Here is a 20,928-nt window from a genome sequence, read left to right as displayed (position 1 = left end):
TCTTTTATTTTGTCTCTGTTTTAAACATTTGAGCCCAATGCTCTTGGGCTCTTTTGTGTGTGTGTGTGAGCCCAAGAGCTCAGCAAACCATGTTACTAACACTACCACTCCCTAATAGTAATTAATAATAATAAATATAATTTAATAAGAGTATACCATATGCAAACAGCTGTGCTAATTACTTCCATATATTACTTCATCTAAAACAGTGATAACCCCTATGAAGTAGGTGTTACTTCCTCTAATGTTCTGATAAGGTCATCAAGGATAGAGTTAAATAGCTTGCCTGAGACATACAGCAACTAAGTGTGGAACTGTCATCCCAATATGGGTCTTTGAGATTCAAAACCTTTAAGAAATGTAATGTGATAGACCAGTTTCCTAAGCCTTTATATTATTTGTTACACACACACACACACACACACACACACAATTTGTGAGTCCTTCAAGAAGAAAAGCTATATAATTTCCTTCAATCAACATTAACTAGATAAGTTATTTTATTAAGCTCTCTAGGGCATGCATATGTTAAGACATGGATCTTTTCCTCAAGCAACACAGGATCTAGATGTAGAGATTATACAGATGCAAAAGTAATCATAACCCAGCAAAAAGTAGTAAGTATCACAAAAGAAGTGCAGATGAGGCTTGTTTGGTAGAGAATTAACTTGCAGCTAGGGAGATGAGAGAATTTTTATAATATCGACCAGATATAGCCTGATATAGAAATGTAAAAGTGGAGTTACATATTGACAGGCAAACATGGATACCCCACACAACTGCACAGTTTAGAAGGTTCCCCCAGCCTCCATCATACACAGGGCTGGCAGATGCTGTGTGTCTTTGAACAAATTATATTCTCTCTTTGATCTTTGTCCTTACCTATAAATTGAAGGGAATGGTCCATAGGACCAACACAAGGCCACATGCTATGGCTCTATATTCAGATGCTGAGTGGATTGGTTGCCAAAGGGAGAAGCAATCCAGGGGAGGGAGGAGAGATCTGTTATGTATTCTTGAACAACTATTGCAAAGGGAGGGCAAGGTGGACTTTGTAGAGCTGAGAGAATATGGAAGCTCTCCAACAAGCCCAAAGAAAGGCCTGGTTCTGGGAAGAACCTGCCAATAGTCACAAAAGGATAATGTTTGATGTTCGTCTTGTCCCCACCCTTTGGGGAACTGTATTCTTGCCTTTCCTTTCACTTACATGGTTTACATGATAAAAGAAGTTACAGGGTAGCCTTTGAACTCAGGCTACTTCTTGGAGCTGGTTGGTTGGCTGCTTGGACTCAGATGACCTCCACCATTTCGATTTCTAGGGGGGATTGGGATGATACTAAAATTCAAGGAATATAAATGAAGCACCAAGCACAACACTGGTATGTAGTAGGTATCCAATGAATATCTACTGGAAATCAAGAAAGATGTGCTTGAAACAAGAGAAGGGCATTTTCCAAATGATCTATCACCTCTTTTTCTGGTGATAACAATTCAGAGATTTGAGACTTTCTCTCCCATCAGTCACCATTCTTTTCACATATTATTGGCAAAATTTACTCTATAATTTCCAAAGGGAACTATGCCATAAAAATAGACATTGAATCAATGGACAATTAAGCATCCATTAATAAAAATATGCAGACAATGTTCTTAGAAAAGTGCAAATGAAATAACATTAAGTGGAAAAGTCAAATAAAAGTTATTCTATACCCTCTCTAATTACTATAATGGTTACACGTGGAAAGATTTAAAATAGGCCAAGGAATAATGTAAATGGTTAAGTAAAAAGAATTAAGATAGAATTCCTTATGAAACTGACAATATTAAATTCTTTTTCTAATGAAAATATTATTGTACTTTTTTTCTCATTGCTAAAAACCCGAACCATGCAGAGAATGTAAAAATCCCTGAATAATCTCACCCCCCAAAGGGGTAACCACTTTTAGCAGACAGCTGGAATGTGTTCAGATTTTTAATGCATATATAAGCTACTTAAACGTATTTCTCCATGAAGGGAACCATATTCTGCATTCTGTTTTATATGTTTTTTATTTTTAATATCAGTAGATTTTACGATAGTAAAACAATATAAGCTTATAACGTCTTCAAACAATAAAGGGGAAATAATCAATTTTGATATAAATAATTCCAGAAGTGCAAACACAAATAACGAGGTGTAGTCTTTTCCTTAATTGGCATCAAGATTCCAATCAGGTGGAGCCCACAGTTCCTAAAGGCAGCAGCCTAGTAATAAGACTGTGTCCTCCAAGGTCAGGAGAGAGGGCAATAGAGGAATTCTGCCGGGGTGGGGAAAGGCGAGTGAGACTTTAGCCCCATCTGTCATTTTGTGTCTGACCTGTCAAGACAAGGTTCCACGGACTTCTCCACAATGAGGAAGGAAGGAGAAGTTGCCTCTTTTGTTAATTAAATAGATGTGGAGCCCAGGGAGTTCATAAGTGAACTGCAAAGAGGTAACTGGTGAAAAGCTGCCACATATGTGCCAGTGGAACCCACAGGTTCAGTTTTGATTTTCTGAGTTTACCCCTACTTTCCAAGGAGACCTGCAATCCATATGCTCCGGGTCTCGAGTCTGTGTGCCTTCTCTCCCGAGGGGTGTTTCTCAGCTAACAAAGGTTATTATTCATTATCCTCACGTCGTTCTCGCTAATAGGACTGAGGTTTTCCTGAGGTCACATGGCAGAGCTGCTCCATCTTTGAACCAGCAGGCTGGAAAAATGCCTTCTCCTTCTGTTCTGTAACTACGAGAGTAATGAAGTAACTTGAACTTATGCAGCTCAGCATACGACATTTCCTTGGAGAGCAGACTGCGGGAACAGAGGCCTAGGAAGTTAGTCTTTAGGTAAGACAACCTCACTGAAGCCTCCATGACACACTAGAACTGCTATTTTTAACACAGGCCTTGTGGGTTTGGGGACCTATGAATGCTCACTAGTGTAAGCATTTGCATTTTTTTTTTTGAGGCAATAGTCTAATGCATGCATCAGACTCTTACAGTGATTTGTGATGCCCTAAAATGTACAACTCCAGCCCTTTTTTTTAATAAATCCTAGACCTGCCATGCCAGACACTGTTGGTGCTCTGGCCACATTCCCTTGGATTCCTTCTACTGTTTCAGCACACTCTTCGCCTCAGTTCCATTGTGCTTTTGCTTCTAAAGAGTCCCACCTGTGACTCTTTTCAGACATACCTTGCTTACTCATGCAGAAAGCTGAATATCTATAGTTTACATCCCCCTGGGATGGCCCTTGGCCAATGCCAGGCTGGGGAAGAAGTATGAAAGCCAGCTCCCCTGCCCTCAGTGGGACAATCTGATATGTGTTACCCTCCAGTGTGCCTATGGAATCAGGCTGGGGTTGGACGTGGCCAGAAATTGCTTCTCTTCTTCAGCTTCCACGTCTGAATTCCCTCGCTACCTTGCTAGGTTCTCCTGGGATCACTGTCTTAGTAACTCATTTACACACACTCCCGGTCTCAGGGTCTCCTTCTGGGGAACCCACCCTAAGACAGCTGCATACAGAATGCCAGCAGATAGGGGTCAACAGTCTCTTTGCCCCTGAATCTCTTAAAAATCACAGCCTGGAAGTGAGATAAGGTGTCACTGACAAGTTACAGCCATAGTAAGAGGCAAAGAAAGACTATGGATAATCATAGCAATCACCTAGGGAACTTATTTAAACCAGACCAACCTCCTGAATCAGAATCTTTGAGAACTGGGCCCAAGAATCCTAATATTAACAAATGCTCAAGGGATCTTATGAAGCCAGCCTGGACCTGGTGCAGGTAGAAGCATTTGGGAACCAATGGAAAAGATGATCTCTGTGGTCTGCTCCAGCTCTCAAAATTTGATTTAAGAATTTAGTTTGGTGATTCCTATGTTAGTAATAATACAAATAGTCATATAAATAAAATCTTTATGTCAGAATATGCCAGCCCAGATTTTAAAGGGGGCAGTGGGTCAGGGTATCACTAACAATGTAAAGATTGTTTCTCTAACTCTACCCCTTTCTGCTATTGCAGATGCTCCATCCCCCTCTTTCCTGGTATTTTGGGGGTTCGCTGAGGCATACACTCATAAACATCCCATTTCAGTTGCAGTGTTTTTCTGCTCTGCTTCTCAGGTTCTAGCTCCCCATGTGCGCTCCTCTTCCCTGGAGTGACGCATGTGTCATCTCTGAAACCCAAGGATTCCTCTAAGAACTATCACGGAGCTACTGTTCCCACTACAGCCTGCTGATGGCAATTATACTACGCTGTGCCAGAAGTGCCACCCTGAGTCAAAGCCACTAAGCCTGCTGTGAGTGCTGCTGAAAAGGACCAGAGACATCACTAAATTCCAAGTAGGTCAAATGGCCTTCCTTTCATCTGCTAATTCAGATCGATTGCGGTTGATAATTCTGAGGCTGCACCAGAGTTGGGGGAAATGCCATGACCAATCAATGATGTCTGTTACGGGTACAAGAAGGAAAAATGATGGTCTGCCATGGATTTACCATCCAGTCCAAATCCCCTCTTTTATTTTTGACTGTTTGTTTTGTTTTACAGATGAGAACCCTGAAGCCCAGAGAAAGACTTACCCAAATTTCTACAAGTACGACAGAGATTCTGATTCTCCCAGGCAGAATTTTGGTTGGAGGCAGCTGGCCAGTGTCCAGAACTTGAGGCTTGTGGTATCCTTCTGTGTGTGTGTGTATGTGTGTGTGTGTGTGTGTCCCTTTAGGAACCCAGGCAATAATCCACATTACAATGCAATGCCTCAGTGCATAGTCTGTGTGGACTTTCCAGATATTTATCTATCCTTTCAAAGTTAAAAAAAATCTCTATAAGGATTTATCCAGCAGCATAATCCCAGAACAACTACTTACTGCATTTACTAACAGTTGCTATTTCCCCTTTGATAAGGGGGCAGCTATAAAATAACACTTCCTTTGCAGAAAGTCTGTGCTGCTAGACAGATTAGGTAACTCAGGGGATTTGCAGCAGACGGTAGAGCCTTTAACCCCTGGGTCACTCTTTCATCTCTCACGCGGATTAGGCCTGACAGCTGTTCAGGAGCCTCTTTGGAAGGGAATGCCGAGCTGCTTGTCTTCAGACAATCAGCCCCAAGTAATGGAACTTTTTTGAAAGTCTTAAAATACATTTTGTCATTTCTTTTACTCCATTTGTCTGTCGTTCCACAAATCAACAGAGATCTACAATGTCTGGATGAAGTTCAGTGGGCACAGAGCAAGGAGGCCCTGACCGCTAAAGCAGGTACTCATGTCTGGCCCCAAAGCTCTGTCCACGGACCACATGCAAAAAAGTTCACCACATATAATCCTGGGTCCATAGTAGGTGTTAGAAAAGCATCACTTCTTGAATTGAAGAAGAGGTTCCAAGAGAGAGCCTTCTTCCCCACTTCCCTGAGTGATGCCCAGTGCAGTTAGCTGCTCTACAACATGTGGGTTCAAGTTGTTCAATGTCTTGATTGAGTTTGACTCACTCAGAAATACGACAAAGAATTCACTTCAGAAAATATCAGTTTACATGGTGATTACTGTGATTGTTGACTTTATCATAGGAATGGAGACTTAAGTGGAAAAGAATATATCATAAATGGGATTTTTTTAATATTATGGACCTAGAGCAATAATTCACATCTTTTTATATTAAAGGACACTTCATATTCAGAAACCCCTCCACCCAGAGCTGTGGTCATGCTTTAGTATTCATGGAATAGCAAGATCTTTATATACTTACAGATCTCTGGAATCCGTGTCATAACCCTCAGTCTCCCCAGTTCTCCATCCACCTCCTCCAGACTTCTCACAGAGCAGGAGGCTCTGAGCAGGAGGATTTGCACATGTGCGCATTTCTACAGGTTACAGTCTCTGTTCAATAGCTGGTGGAGTCTCTGTTCCTACAATTATGCTTTATTTTCATAAATGTACAGCAATCCTAAGAGTAGGGTGTAGAAAAAAAGCAAATCAGTGACAATTTTGCAACCCATAACTGTTCATTTATATTTATGTACAACCCAAATCTTTCCACAGGAGACTTAAGACAGCTCAAATAATCCCCGTGAAATACTTGCTCTCTGATATTGCTGCTGCTGCTGTTGTTATTATTATTATTCCTTCTACTTTTATAAGTATCATTAATAAATTGTTGGGGATAATCATAGACTCTTAGACTCTTCTTTATTGAAGGAAGTATTTTGGAGAATTGTGGTATAATCGAGCAATCATTGGATTAATAGTAGAAGATCCATTCAGATTATTAGGCTGAGTATTTGGCCATGTGACTTAACCTCTCTAAGCCTCAATTCTGTCAACTATAAATTGAAAAATGTAATTCCTGTTGCTACCTCACAGTATAGTGGCAGAGCTCAAATATAATATATTAATGTACGTGAATGAACCTGCAAGCTATTCAAGTTTTTTTGTGTTACTTATAATACATCTTTCGGATTATAAAAATAATGGTAGTTTATTATGGAAAATCTCAAAGCTGTAATAATGTATGAAGTAAATTAATGCAACTCATAGTCTCACAATTCAGAAACATTGCCTGTTAAAATTTTGACATGTAAACGTTCACATTATTTTTTCTCTGCATACATGTTTGTGTGTTTTAAAAATTGAAGTCATATTATAAACATGGTTTTATGATGTACTTTTTTCGCTTAAGATATTTTGGGTGTTATGGACTGAGATACGTTCCCTCAAAATTCAGATGTTGAAGCCCTAACCCACAACGTGACTATGCTTAGAGAAAGACCCTTTAAAGAGGTGATTAAGGTTAAATGAGGTCATAAGGGTGGAGCTCTAATGCATGCATGATGGTATCTTTTATAAAAAGAGGAAGAGACACCAGGGATGCACACACTGAGAAAAGGCCACATGAGGACCCAGGGGGAAGGCAGTTATATGCAAGCCAAGGCCAGAACTGTGAGAAATAAATATCTGTTGTTTTAGCCACTCAGTCTGTGGCATTCTGTATGGCAGCCCTAGCAAACTAATACACTGGGCATTTCCCGGTAAATATTCTTAAAGAATTTGATTTTTAATGGCTACAGATTCATTATTTTGATAACATTGTGTAATAACTTTTCTATTTTGTAATATTTAAATTTGATAACAATTTTTTTGTGATCATAAAGAAATCTTCTGATATCTGTGTACTTTGGCAAATCATTTTTTAGATGCAAAATACCCTCCAAAATGCTGTAGTATAAATTAATGGGAATAAACTATGGGAATTCTTTGTACTATTTTTACAACTTTTCTGAGTTAAAAGTTATTTTTAAATAAAAGTTAAGAAAAGAGAGAGGGGGAGACAGAGAGAGAGAGGGAGAGCACATAACAAGGCTAGAATAGCTCTAAATATTTATACAAGTATTATTCTGCAGCCAATATTATTTAGGTACAAGACCAGACAAGCTTTCTTGGAGATCAATATTCTGATTGCAAATGCATCAATCAAACAGTGATCCTAACATAAATACTTTCTGTTAGCAGGAATTTGACAATTTGGTACAGAAGTAGGGGTGGGGGAGGGGAGAAGGATGCTCTACAAGAAAAATCTCTCTAAACAGTATCGCTCCTGCACAGAGAAGATCAAATATAGGAGTGGAGGTAAGGTCCCTGTCTTCGGTGATCTCTTCTTTGATTTTATAAGCAATGACATAGGCACCTGTCTCCCTATGTCCCCCATATTATGAAAAGATTTACCCTGTCTCTATAATCAGGGTGGTGTTTCCTGAGGTTTTCTGGAGTTGTGAAAATTCAATTAAAGTCAAATATTTACTAAGCACCTAACGTATGCAAAGTTTTGTTGGAAGTTACAGAAATTAATAAGGATGAGTTCCTACCCTCTAGGTGGACAAACTAGTGAGACAGAATAACAGAAAGGAAAACAAAGAGCTATCACAAAAACTGAAGGAAATAAGCCCACTGGTGGCTGGGAAAGTACTGAATAAACATTAAAGAGATCAGAGGATCAATTTTTCAACATCACTAATTTTTAGAGAAATGCAAATCGAAACAACATTCACACTGATTAGGATGGCTATCACCAAAAGTCTACAAAAAACAAATGTTGGAGATGGTGTGGAGAAAAGGGAACCCTCTTACACTGTGGGTAGGAATGTAGATTGGTGCAGACACTATGGAAAACAGTATGGAGATTCCTCAGAAAACTAAAAATAGACCTACCATATGATCCAGCAATCCCACTCTTGGGTATATATCCAGAAAAATACGAAAACACTATTTCAAAAAAATACATGCACCCCAATGTTCATAGCAGCATTATTTACAATAGCCAAGACACTGAAGCAACCAAAGTGCCCATCAGCAGATGATTGGATTAAGAAGACGTTGTATATATATACAATGGAATATTACTCAACCACAAAAAGAATGAAATTCTGCCATTTGCAGCAACATGGATGGATTTAGAGAATATTATGCTTAGTGAAATAGGTCAGACCCAGAAAGACAAATACTGTATATCACTTACATGTGCAGTCTATAAAATAATACAAATGAATGTGTATGTGAAACAGAAACAGACTCACAGATATAGGAAACAAACGTGTGGTTACCAAAGGGGAGAGGGAAGGGGAGGAGGGACAAATTAGGAGTATGGGATTAACAGCTACAAACTGCTATGTGTAAAATAGATAAGCAACAGTGATATATTGTATAGCATAGGGAACTGTAGCCATTATCTTGTAATAACCTATAATGGAATATAATCTGAAAGAATACTGAATCACTCTACTGTATACCTAAAACTAATAAAATATTTTAAATAAATTATAATTCAATTTTTAAATTTTCAAAAAAGACATCAGAGCGTCATTAATGGAGGAGGTGTCATTGAAGGATATATAGGGTATTTTGCTAAGCTGAGTCAGGAAAATTTGCTAAAAATACCTAACATCTGAAAAGGAATGTCCAGGGTCAGATGAGATAGGGTGCATGGGGTGCGTTGTGGGAGATGAACCCTGGTGTGGGAATCATATGGATTTGGGATTACTAGGAAGCCACCAAAAGTTTTTTATTCAGTTTGTATTTAAAGATTGCTGAAAAAACTGTAAGGGATGAAAAGATTAGAAGAAAATATATCTTGCCTTGTTCAAGTGTGATAGAGGAGAAGGATTTGGTCCCTACTTCACTCCACCAAAACCCAGTTCAGGAGGATACTGTTGTACTGGGCAGAGCCAGAAAGTGAGAGTTATGTGCCCATCACATATTATAAGGCTGTGATATGAGATGATTAGACAAAAGAATCCACACGTTTCTGCTGAATGCTTGGCAGCTATGATTAATGTTTGTCAAGGCATGGAAAAATAGTTCACTCTTCAATTGTGTTAATGTATAATGCATCTTCACTTGTTAGGTTTAATTCCTGCATCTGCCAAACACTCTGTGACTTTTTGAAAGTTACATACCCTCTCTGAACCTCGATTTTTTTTTCCCTGTCTAATATGGGTAATGGTACCTACCTCATAAAGATCTTGTAAGCATTAAATGAGTTAATGCATGTGAAAGTGTTTAACTGTAAAGCTAATACTATTGTTGTTGTAATAATTCTTCCTTTCTTTGTTCTTTTAGTGGAAAGAACAGAAAAAATATTCTGTACTATTTTACCAGAAGGTGGCAGTATGTTGTTTGCTAGGTATGTCTTAACCCTAGGGGGGTATGTTTTTAGACACTTCTTCAGGCGACCGTGAAAAACTCATGGGGAGGTATATGAGTTTGAGCCTTCCTTTTTGTCTTATTTTGGTTTGTTTTAGACTTATAGTCTAAATATATAATATATAGAATATATATAGAACTAATATATAGAAAAATCACAAGAAGCAAATTCTTCTTAGATGCTCAATTAAGGAGAAAGCATTTGTTCCCTGGACCCACCCCTGCAGGGTATGTGACATTCCAGGCCTCACATTTGTTTGTGGCTTTTTTGAATGCCATCGTCACTGCCTGGTATTGGAAGCATGGACTTGTCCTTTGGTTTTATGGATCTGATTAACACTTTTATCTGATTGCCTTGTTTCCTAACTGCTAATCCACATCAACACATGCAAACATGCGTCAACTGAACACTTTCTGGCTGCAGAAGTGATCTGCAGAGCATTGCAGAAGTGATCTGCAGAACCTTTCGAAAGTGATCGTATCCTTCAAGATCTTACAGTCAGTCTTGTTGGGAAGACCAAGTATAAAAGGTCTCGAAAACAGTTACAAAATAGCATAGCAACGTGAAGAAAGGAAGGTGCTACCTGCTGAATATTAGAGGCCTTGCAAATGCAGAAATGGTCAGAGTGAGAAAGGTGACGAGGCTTCTGGAAGAAACGTGGTCTACATATGATTTCAAATCAAAACTTCTTTGCGATGGTTCACAACCTATCCCACCCCACACATACCCCAAACAAACCCAACACACCCTGCACACCACCATTCCCCAAAATGCTCTATTTATGTACATGATGTATATTCTTAGAATAATGTTTTCTTTTGATGTTGTTAAAATATATTATTTCTCATAATAATATAAGACAACTGTATGGATATATTGAAAAACTAAGGCTTCAGAGAACAGAGAACATCTGTCCAAATATCTCTGTAGTATGTCTAATAAAACAAAATAGCTTGGTGGCAAGTAGTTTTGTTGATAATGTAGAGATTTAATATATGTCAAACCTAGGAACAGCTTTAACCATCTTTTAAAAAAATTGCTTTCCAATTCTCAACTTGGATAACCAGTGTTCCCTAGCCTTAGATGTGCTTTCCATCCTGACAACAATGATAGTACAATATTGCTGGTGCTATAAAGAAATCCAAATTGACTATGTAGTATAATTTGATTGATGCTTTTTTTATTAATCAAACGTTGGAACAGTGAAAGATTTTTTTAATTTTAGGAATTATTTACCATGTGGCATGCAGCACATAGTCTTGTGCCTATGAGTCTAAAGTTGACAGTACATTAGATTTGGTTTCATCAGGGAAAGACATAGACCTCATTCATAGTTCAATCTAGGAAATATCCAAGTGTATAAAATTTTTCCTGCAGTACATGAAATGTGTCATTACCAGTGCCACTATTTTCATTTCCAAATTTGTTTAAAAATGTATCTGCTTTTTGCCTAAGATCCAGTTTAAGTGGCCTGATATTGCAAAATAAGGAGCAAAGATTTATTTAGCCAGGCATTTCTCTTGATTGTGAGATTAAACAAATAAGTAAACCATATTGAAAGAGCTAGTTCTAGACCACCTGAGACATTTGCTAATGCACAAATTGACTTGTAAAAGTAATTTCTTTTTCCTGAATCTCATTTTATCCATCTGTACATAAAGGAGATGGCATAGACTATCTCTGAGGTTCCTGCCAGCTCTGACCTTCTGTGATTTTGGGAGAAGTCAAGTTCTGGTACTTGACCTGGTTTCGGTATCGAGCCCCTGCAAGGAGCAATGAGAGCCTTTTCCATGCAATCCTTTTTGCTGTATGTATTTATATCAGCACCTGAATTAAGCTAGTTGACTGTTCATATTATCTGCAAATAATGACACTTAGTGTTCACTTTCCTTTTCCATAGTTAATACATTGGCTTGGCCCTTTATTTTGTCTTATGCCACTGGGTAAGATCTCTAGCACGGTGCTGAATAAGAGTGGACTGTGGTGTGTGTCTGGAACTTGTTTTGTATTTAACTGGGAATGTTTCTAATGTTATTATAACATTTATCTTTGTTTCCTGGCATATGGTCTTTTTCTAGCTTGGGAAGTTTTCTGGAAGTTTTTTGAAGTATTTTCCGATGGATTTTAATCAGGAATAGCTGTTGAATTTTATCATTATTTTTTTCTCTGAACTAGGTTATTGTCTGTTGAGATTTTCTTATACTTTAACTTCTTTTCTGTTAATGCAGTGAATTACATGCATGTTGTCTCTGCTTATGCCATTTTGTACTCCTTCTATAGACTTATCAGTTGTAACCTTTTTTATGTTACTTTTTTTGCATGCCTGCCACACTCTTGTTCCCCCCAAACAACCTGAAGTGTCCTTGAAAACCATATCACTTTCTCATTGTGGATTCTCAATTAATGTTGAATTTTATAAATATCACCTTTATCATCATCTTTATACCAGAATAAATCATCTTTATAAAAAAAATCACATCTCTTTTGCCACCTAAGTGAGGAACACTGGAGCCAGTGCAGTTAGGTGTTATTCTTAAATTTTAAATATGTGTAAACCGAAGCTCAGGTTCAAGAACTAACACCAAGTTAGGACCAGAGCTAGGTCTCAAATTGAAGCTCTATCACTCTAGGGCAAATTTTTTTTTGCTGACCCATGGGTGATAGTTGCCCTAGCTTGGTGACATCCGTCATCAGAGGCAGCATTCTTTTTTTGTTTGTTTTTTTTTAATACTCATTACTTTTTCTTTTTTTTTTAAATTTTTAACATGTATTTTTATGTACACGAATACAAGTAAATGCCTAGCAAAAACTAATGTGGTTACCTCATGGAAAGAGGCATAGGAAGGGATTCAGCTTTTTCTATTCCTAGAATTTTTTTTTAGCAATGTATATTTCTGTGTCACTTGCGAGAGGTATTAATACCAATGAGGAAAATAAGGGAAAAATGAGGGAGAGGAATTTCTTAGAGCAGCTCTTTGAAAGATGAGGAGGAAGTTTTCAACAGGTGGAGACAAGTGGCAAAGCGTTCCAGAACGGAGGAAAAGCCACGAGGAAAGGTGTGGGAGCACACACACAAAAGAGCCAGAAGTTTTGCCAATTCCCAATTCATACTGCGCACATTTACAGTTTACAAAGCACATTTCACCCAGCGTCTCTTGTGAGTGGCACTCTAATGTAGAAAAACATCAGTTCTGCTATATTCAGTATCCTATGATAAACCATAATGAAAAAGAATATATATATATATAAAGGAGTCACTTTGCTGCACAGCAGAAATTAACACAACGTTGTAAATCAACTATACTTCAATGAAATTTAAAAAAATAAGAAAAACATCTGTTCTGGATTTGGACCCCAACTCTGCCACTAGCTAGGTGTATGACCATGGGCAAGTTACCCAACCCCACTGAGTTTAAATTTTCTCATCTTTAAAGTTGGGCTAATAAATGTACCTGACTTATAGTGACATCCTAACTAGAAAGCCAAAACAGAGAGGAAAACTTGAAGCATAGCTGTGTCTTTTAGGGCATTCTACCTCTTTTAGGGCATTCTAACATTTTCTAGTCTTCTCCGAAATTTTGGATAATTTCTTCATCCATATGAAAACATCATATTTTCCAATTTTCTATTGTGGAAATCATTATTGTTTTTAATATGAATAATATCTTTACTGGCCTCTTTCCTTTAGATGCCATGTGATGAAATGGCAATGGACTAGCTGTGTTTTAGAATCTGCACTAGACAAACGCACACTGCACTGAGCAGGGCTGTTCCTCTAATGAAGAGGAAACTGGTCACAGAAAATACTATACAGAAGATTCCACAGCATTTCTTTTCTCTCTGACTGTTATAGATCGAGACCGTTCTCTCCTCCATGAAAGAAATGGTGAAAAGGATACATGAGAATTTGTAAGGCAAGTCAGCTTCCAAAGAAAAAAAATCATTCCCAGATATGAAGGTAGACCTCCCCCAGCACAGCTGCAGGTGAGACAGAAGTCAGTCACCATGTTTAATATTTTAACAAGGACACAAGCATAAATAACATTATGACAAAATGTGATTCCATAAACCAGAGAGGCTGTACCTGTGAGTTTTTGCATGATTAGGCTTTGGGACAATGATGAAGAAAGGAGATAGAAATGCAGTCACAATTTGATTTTTATCATCTCAGAATTACAGGAAAGAAATGGAGAGCCAGTAGAGCATAAGAATTAGTGTTCAGTCTCCCAAAGGAATTCTTTATGTTTGGAAAAAACCATACAGATTGTATACAATTAAGAAAGTACCTTCCATGAATTATGCATGTTGTAACTGAATCTTCCAAAAGCCAAATGGGAGATTCACTGATCTATAAGAACACAGGTTAAGTTCTGAGTCAGCATCAGTTTACTTTTCCCATTGCTGTTCTTATATATTCTGCCACATCCACTCCTAGGTTCAGGAAAAACTTCAGTGTTCTCTACAGCTCCTTTTTAACTTTAAAATCTCCTCAAGGGCCTATCTAGCCATTATATAGATAAGTTGATTAATTTTCAAAGATGTTAGCTAAGAATATTAAATGAGGAGCTGAACGAGTTTACTTTTCTGCTCAAAATCCCCCAAATACATACATCAGGTTGTTCTCTTTGACACTAAACCTTATTGTTAAAAATTTCATATCAAGCTCTTATGAAAAAAATAGCATATTATGCACTAGAGTAACAAAAGATCTGTATCTAATACTCTTAGTCAGTCCTTTCACACTTGTCCTGAAACTTTTTCTCTTTATTCCACTGCCTCTGCTTTCACAAGCCCGGGAGGTTCTCCAATAGCCTCGAGTTGCTCAGAGGGTACCAACCAGGTTCCAGGAGAGGCTGGAGAACTCTTTCAGCCTGTGTCTCATTAGCATCCCTGACTCCTGGCTTCATCCTGTCACAAGGCCCTCTGTGAGAATGCCAGGGCCAAAGCATGAAAGTCCCCCAGAGGCAACGGTTACATTATACATTACACTTAGTGACAAGCTAGTCATGCCATCATCATCAAAAGCATTTTTGAGAGGCTTTTGCCAGAGGCAGTATGTGATACAGAGTGCTTGCTATATTGACCTGTATATCAATGGCTGGCTTGGGAAATTTTTCTGGAGCAGTAGAGTCCTTAAAGGAGTTGTAGAGTTAGTAGATTGTCACAGGTCTGGGTATCACCAAGTTGACTGGTGTGATCAATTCTGAGTCCAGCCATAACGTGGAGTGGCTGATGTTCGATCTGTCCAAATCTAGAACTAATACGATAGAGGTCAGGTTTGATCTTGTTGGAATCAGAGAAAAGTTCTACATAGACTCAGCCGTGCACAGTAACACTGGGTCCAGCTTGTCATTTACAGATGCCTCTTCTCGCTCACGATGGGGATAACTGAGAGTGTACGAGTGGCTTCGTGGAGTCTCCCGTCACTCCTGAAGACAGAAGCAAACAAACTCACAGCATGCACTCTACCAATAACAAGAAAGGAATACCGGGCTTGGAGAGAAAAAACATGAGCTTGAGTTTAGGTTTCATACTGACCTGCATATATCAGGGGCAAAACTATTAACCACAATGAATTTCAATTGCTTCAACTGTAAGATGAGAATAATGACAACTACCTACTTCACAAGGTTATCGGAAAGCTCAAGCTAGGTAATCATTGTGAAAATGCTTCTCATCAGATATAAAAAATTATACACGAATATTTGGAATTATTTGTGTTATATTAACATCTTTATTACTGGTGCTGATCAGCACACTTAATGTGTCTAAGAACCACCTGGAAAGCTTGTTAAAAAGCAGATTCTAGGGGCTTCCCTGGTGGCGCAGTGGTTGAGAATCCGCCTGCCGATGCAGGAGACACGGGTTCGAGCCCTGGTCCAGGAAGATCCCACATGCCGCGGAGCAACTGGGCCCGTGAGCCACAACTACTGAGCTTGCGCATCTGGAGCCTGTGCTCCGCAACAAGAGAGGCCGCGATAATGAGAGGCCCGCGCACCGCGATGAAGAGTGGCCCCCACTTGCCACAAGTAGAGAAAGCCCTCGCACAGAAACGAAGACCCAACACAGCCAAAAATATAAATAAATAAATAAAAAAAAAAAAAAAAAAAAAAAAAAAAAAGCAGATTCTAATTCAGCAGGTCTGAAATGGGACCCAAGAGTCTGTATTTCTTTTTTTTTTTTAATATATATTTATTTATTTATTTTTTGGGTCTTCGTTGCTCCATGCGGGCTTTCTCCAGTTGCGGCGAGCGGGGGCTACTCTTTGTTGCTGTGTGTGGGCTTCTCATTTCGGTGGCTTCTCTTGTTGTGGATCACGGGCTCCAGGCATGTGGGCTTCAGGAGTTGTGGTTGTGGCTCGTCGGCTCTAGAGCGCAGGCTCAGCAGTTGTGGCACACGGGCTTAGTTGCTCCGCGGCATGTGGGATCTTCCCGGAGCAGGAATCGAACCCGTGTACCCTGCATTGGCAGGTGGATTCTTAACCACTGCACCACCAGGGAAGTCCTGTATTTTCAATAAGCTCCCGGGTGATGCCAATACTGCTGGTCTGGGGACCATACTTGACATTGCAAGGACTCAGGACAACTTAGGACCCTTAAAAATGATGCAAGTCTAAAAAGCTTCCACATACGACTCTAGGAATAAGGATCTGAACATCTTAGGTTATTTATTCTGTTTTGAACATAAAGGCAGTGTTTACTTGCACAGATTGCATGTGCTGAAGGTGCAGGAGTCTGACACATAACCTCAGTTGTGGACTGTTGGCTTGTATTACTATAACCATTAATGCAATAAACGGAATATTGATGAACAACTTCTATACATTTTTTTCCCGTTAGAGATTTTGCTTGGCCTAAATACTCAGCTACCCTTTAGAGAAAATTCAATTTGGCAACTCGCTCTTGGCAGTCCCAAGAAATTATTTCCAGTAGAGAAGAGCTATGACTGGATGGCCTGAGATGGACCTTTCCATTACACGCGTCCACCAGGCCCAGCAGCCTCTCAGCAGCTGTGCTCACTGTGAAATTCATCTTTGTCACAAATAGCAAATCACATGCCATGGAATATCACAATCTCATTATGGGATGTCATCTCACAGCACAAATACATTATTTTCACCAGATTTACAGACAGTGCGACCCATGTCACCGCCAGCCTGTGATGCATGGGCTTTCTCTGGACGTATCTGGATGCATGATTTACACATGGCAGGACCCTGACGGACGTGGACTGCAGCCAGCCCCAGAAGTGCTCTGGAGAAGGTTCCTCCTTCACGGTCTCTTAAAAACAAAACCTAGTGGTTGGAAAATGTTGTGGCACTGACGTTAAAGGAAAGAAATAGGGAGCACCTCAAAAGTCGTGCTGTAACACTTTCCTTTGCTTCTCATGTATTAGAATTTAGACCTCACAACAAGGGGACTTGGTGGAATTCACATGAGACCCCACTGGATGGGCCAGCAAAGAAACATCTGGTACTAAATTCCATTCTATAGGAAAACTGTTATTTAACAAGGCATCGCGTCTTACACGAGAAGAAGCCTGTGCTATAGCATTTTGGAATTTCTAAAGTGAGCAAGGAATCTTACCAAAGAAAAGACTTAAAGAATTACGTGTAATCTTTTACTTGTGGCTACTTTACCTATTTGGAAAGAGAGGACCAAATCTCGAAGATAAATGGAACAGTGTAAATCTCATGATGGAGAATTTCAGTAATAAATGCATCTAACACCCCTCGTATCTTCTATTCAGAGCTTTAATCTCTTCCCCACGTTATAGTTGGCTGAACTCTGCTTGAATACCTGGGGTCCTGGGCAGATCATCATCTCCAAAAATTTTTCTTTTTATTTCTGAAATACTTGGACTGTTAGAAAGTTCTTACACATTGTGAGTCTGTGTCTCCAATTCCCACCCGCCGGTCCTGGTACCAAGTCTGGGTGGCTCACAGAATAGGTTTACCTCATCATCTTCCCAGCCCTCACCTCTCAAGAGTCTGCCTTCCACCAATGAGAGCTCTAACAACTAATATCTCTAATGCTGTGTTGGTCCCTATGAAAAAATAATTTTATGAAGGAGTAGCATCATGTTCACATTGAATTTTAATTTTTTTTCAAAGTCAGTTGCATGTGCTTATCAGAAAGAGAGACAGAGACAGTGACAGAGACCGCAACAGAGAGAGCAAAACAGAATACCAAGCAAAAAGGATTTACCATCCTAAATAAAGCTAGTGATTGTCTGCCGTTTGCCCCAGTGAGTGCACACCCCGGGATAATTTGAGAATCAATTTTCTCTGTTGGCTCAGTTCCCAGGTATCTCCTGCAGCAGAGGCAGCTTACCACAGTGAGCATGCTTTAATTATTTAAGATGACTTGTTTTGGTATAACATGGCAGCTAAACATGAGCCAACTACTTCATCTGGCAAACTACTAATATTTGGCAGGCAAATAATAATTTTAAACTAAGTGTAATAGTTTTCTATTGCTGCTATAACAAATTACCATAAGTGTAATGACTTAACACAAATCTATTATTTTATAGTTCTAGAGGATCAGGAGTCTGAATATGGGTCTTATGAGCTAAAATCCATGTGTCAGCAGGACTTCGTTCATTCTGGAGGCTGTAGGGGGGGAATCATTCCTTGCTTTTTCCAGCTTCTAGCGGCCGTCTGCACTGCTTGGCTCACAGCTTCCTTTCAACAATGGTATCATTTCAGCCTCCACCTCCATGGTCACATCTCCTTCTCTGACTCTGCCTGTCCAGCCTCCCTCTTTTAAGGACTTCTGTGCTCACATTGGGCCTGACTGGAACATTCTAGACTCATCTCCTCATCTCAAAGTCCTTAACTTAATCACATCTGCAAAGTCCCTTTCATCATGTAAAATAACATATTCACAGGTTTTGAGGATTAGGATGTAGGCTTCTTTTGGGAGGCGAGGGACATTATTCAGCCTACTACACTAAGTTAAAGCAGAGGCAATTCTGCACTTTGTAATATGTGTGCATTTCCTGACCTATAAAGATGGTGGGGTGAGGAAATCACAGGTGCCCCAGATTCTGATCTTAACATCTCTCCTCCCACTGCCTAACTGTGTGCATGGGGGTAACTCACTTTCAGAGCCAGGAGTAGAGTGAGATGAGGTACCTAGGGAGCACAACGTTAGATGGGATTCACACCCAGGTGCCAACCTGTACTTGCACAACCCTGAGAATAAGGGTCTCCTTCAAGCTCTCGGTGCCTTGTTTGACTCATCATAGGCCCTGCAACCCTTTGTCTACCTATGGGGCCTACAACCCTTTATCTATCTATGCCTTGGTTTCCTCACCTGTAAAATTGGAGTATAAAGTTAACAGTCATTACTCTTTTCTATCTCGCTTTCTTTGTTTTGCTTTGTCTCTTAAGAAACAATTGAACTAGTGGGCATGAAAGCACTTTGTCAACAGTAAAATGCTATGCATATACTTGTGACAGCTAAGGTTTTTTGAAAGCACAAGGGTAGAATAAGTGATACTTCTTACTTTTCACCCAATTAATGTAAAAGTTAACTCATGCAAGCAAAAAGAATTAACACATATGTTTACAAAGATAAATCAGGAATGTCCAAAAGGAACTACATCAATTTAGAACAATGGTTCTTCAACCTTGGCTGCACACTGGAATCACCCAGGGAGCTTTACAAAGTGCTGATGCCTGGGTCTCATCCCCAGAGACTCCCATTTAACTTGTGTGGGGTGCAGCCCAGGCACTAGGATTTTTAAAGCTCCGCAGCTGACTCTAATGGGCAGCCAAGGCTGAGAGGCTCTGGTTAATGACTTCTTTAGAAGCCTCAGAAATGTGTTTTGAATTGATTTAAATTTTATGGAGAATAGAGAACATACTTTTTCTGTTTGCAGAATGTATTCCATAGAATCAACGTGACAAGCAAAATTCACAAAATCATATTCTGATTCATACACAAAATTTCTCTGTTAATATATAGGAGGCATCTAAACATCAAAATGTGAGCAAATGCTTATTTTTAACAAGAAAAAGTATTGTGGATAAGTTAAAAAACAAACAAACAAACAAACAAAAAAAACCCAGCCTTCCACAGTGTCTCCTTTAGAGATTAAATCCTGTCTAATAATCAGTTCTTGATCTTGGCCCAGGCAGTAGTTCTAGATTTTGGTGGCACTTTAGAACCAACTAAGGAGGTTTTAAAACCTTAATGCCCTAGCTGCTCATTGGATCAGTTAAGTTAGAATCTCTGAGAGTGAGACCCAGGCATCAGATTTCTTCAAAAAATTTCTTCACATGACTCCCATATGCCAACAAAGCGAGAACTCCTAACCTAATTCACTTAAAATCAGAATCAGTATGACTAGCATTTATTGAGAACAGGCCATTTATTTATCAGGAACTGCACAGAGCTTGCTCCCTACCCTCAAGAGGCACCCAGTCTACCGAAGGAGAAAAACATGGCAACACATGGTCATTAAAGGTAAGAACAGATGCAGTGAGAGCATTGAGGAAGGCAAGTATGCCATTGTTTCTTTGACAAGACAGGGGAAAGAGAAATCAAACAGACCACTATGAGGTTCAGCAACGGATTTTGTGAAGGTGAAATCTGAACTGGGGCCAAGGTGAGAAGGGCACTTCTAGGAGATGATGTGGCCTGTGCAGAGGATCAGAAACCCTAAGGAAAGTAATTGACCATATCATATAGGATTCCTAATTTTCTCAGAGTTAGCAAAGAATTATCTAAACAATGTCTTCTTCTTGAATAGAGAGCATTTTAGCACTCATCAAATTATTTAAACACAATTCTTGAAATACTTCTCAGCAATAAAAAGGACACAACTACTGATAAACACACAGAAGGATAGATCTCAAGGGAATTATGTCAAGTGGAAAAAGTCAGTCTCAAAACACTCTATACCGTATGATACCATTTATATAACATGCTTGAAATGACAGAATTATAGAAATAGAGAACAGATTAGCAGTTTCCAGAGGTTAAAGATGGGCAGGAGGAGGAGGGGGGGTGGAGAGGAGAAAGGGGTGTGAATATAAAGGAGTAGAAAGATGGAGATCATTGTGGTGATGGATTAGTTCTGAATCTTGATTGCAGAAGTTATATATCAATCTCAAATGTGATAAAACAGCATAGAACTACACACTCACACAGTACCAATGTCGATGTTCTGGTTCTGATATTGTACTATAGTTAAAAGATGGAACCATGGAGG

This window comes from Balaenoptera ricei, chromosome 4 (genome assembly GCF_028023285.1).
Source record: "Balaenoptera ricei isolate mBalRic1 chromosome 4, mBalRic1.hap2, whole genome shotgun sequence".
Taxonomy (NCBI): Eukaryota; Metazoa; Chordata; class Mammalia; order Artiodactyla; family Balaenopteridae; genus Balaenoptera; species Balaenoptera ricei.
The sequence above is the reverse complement of the archived record's forward strand: the minus strand, read 5'-3'. Positions refer to the sequence as shown.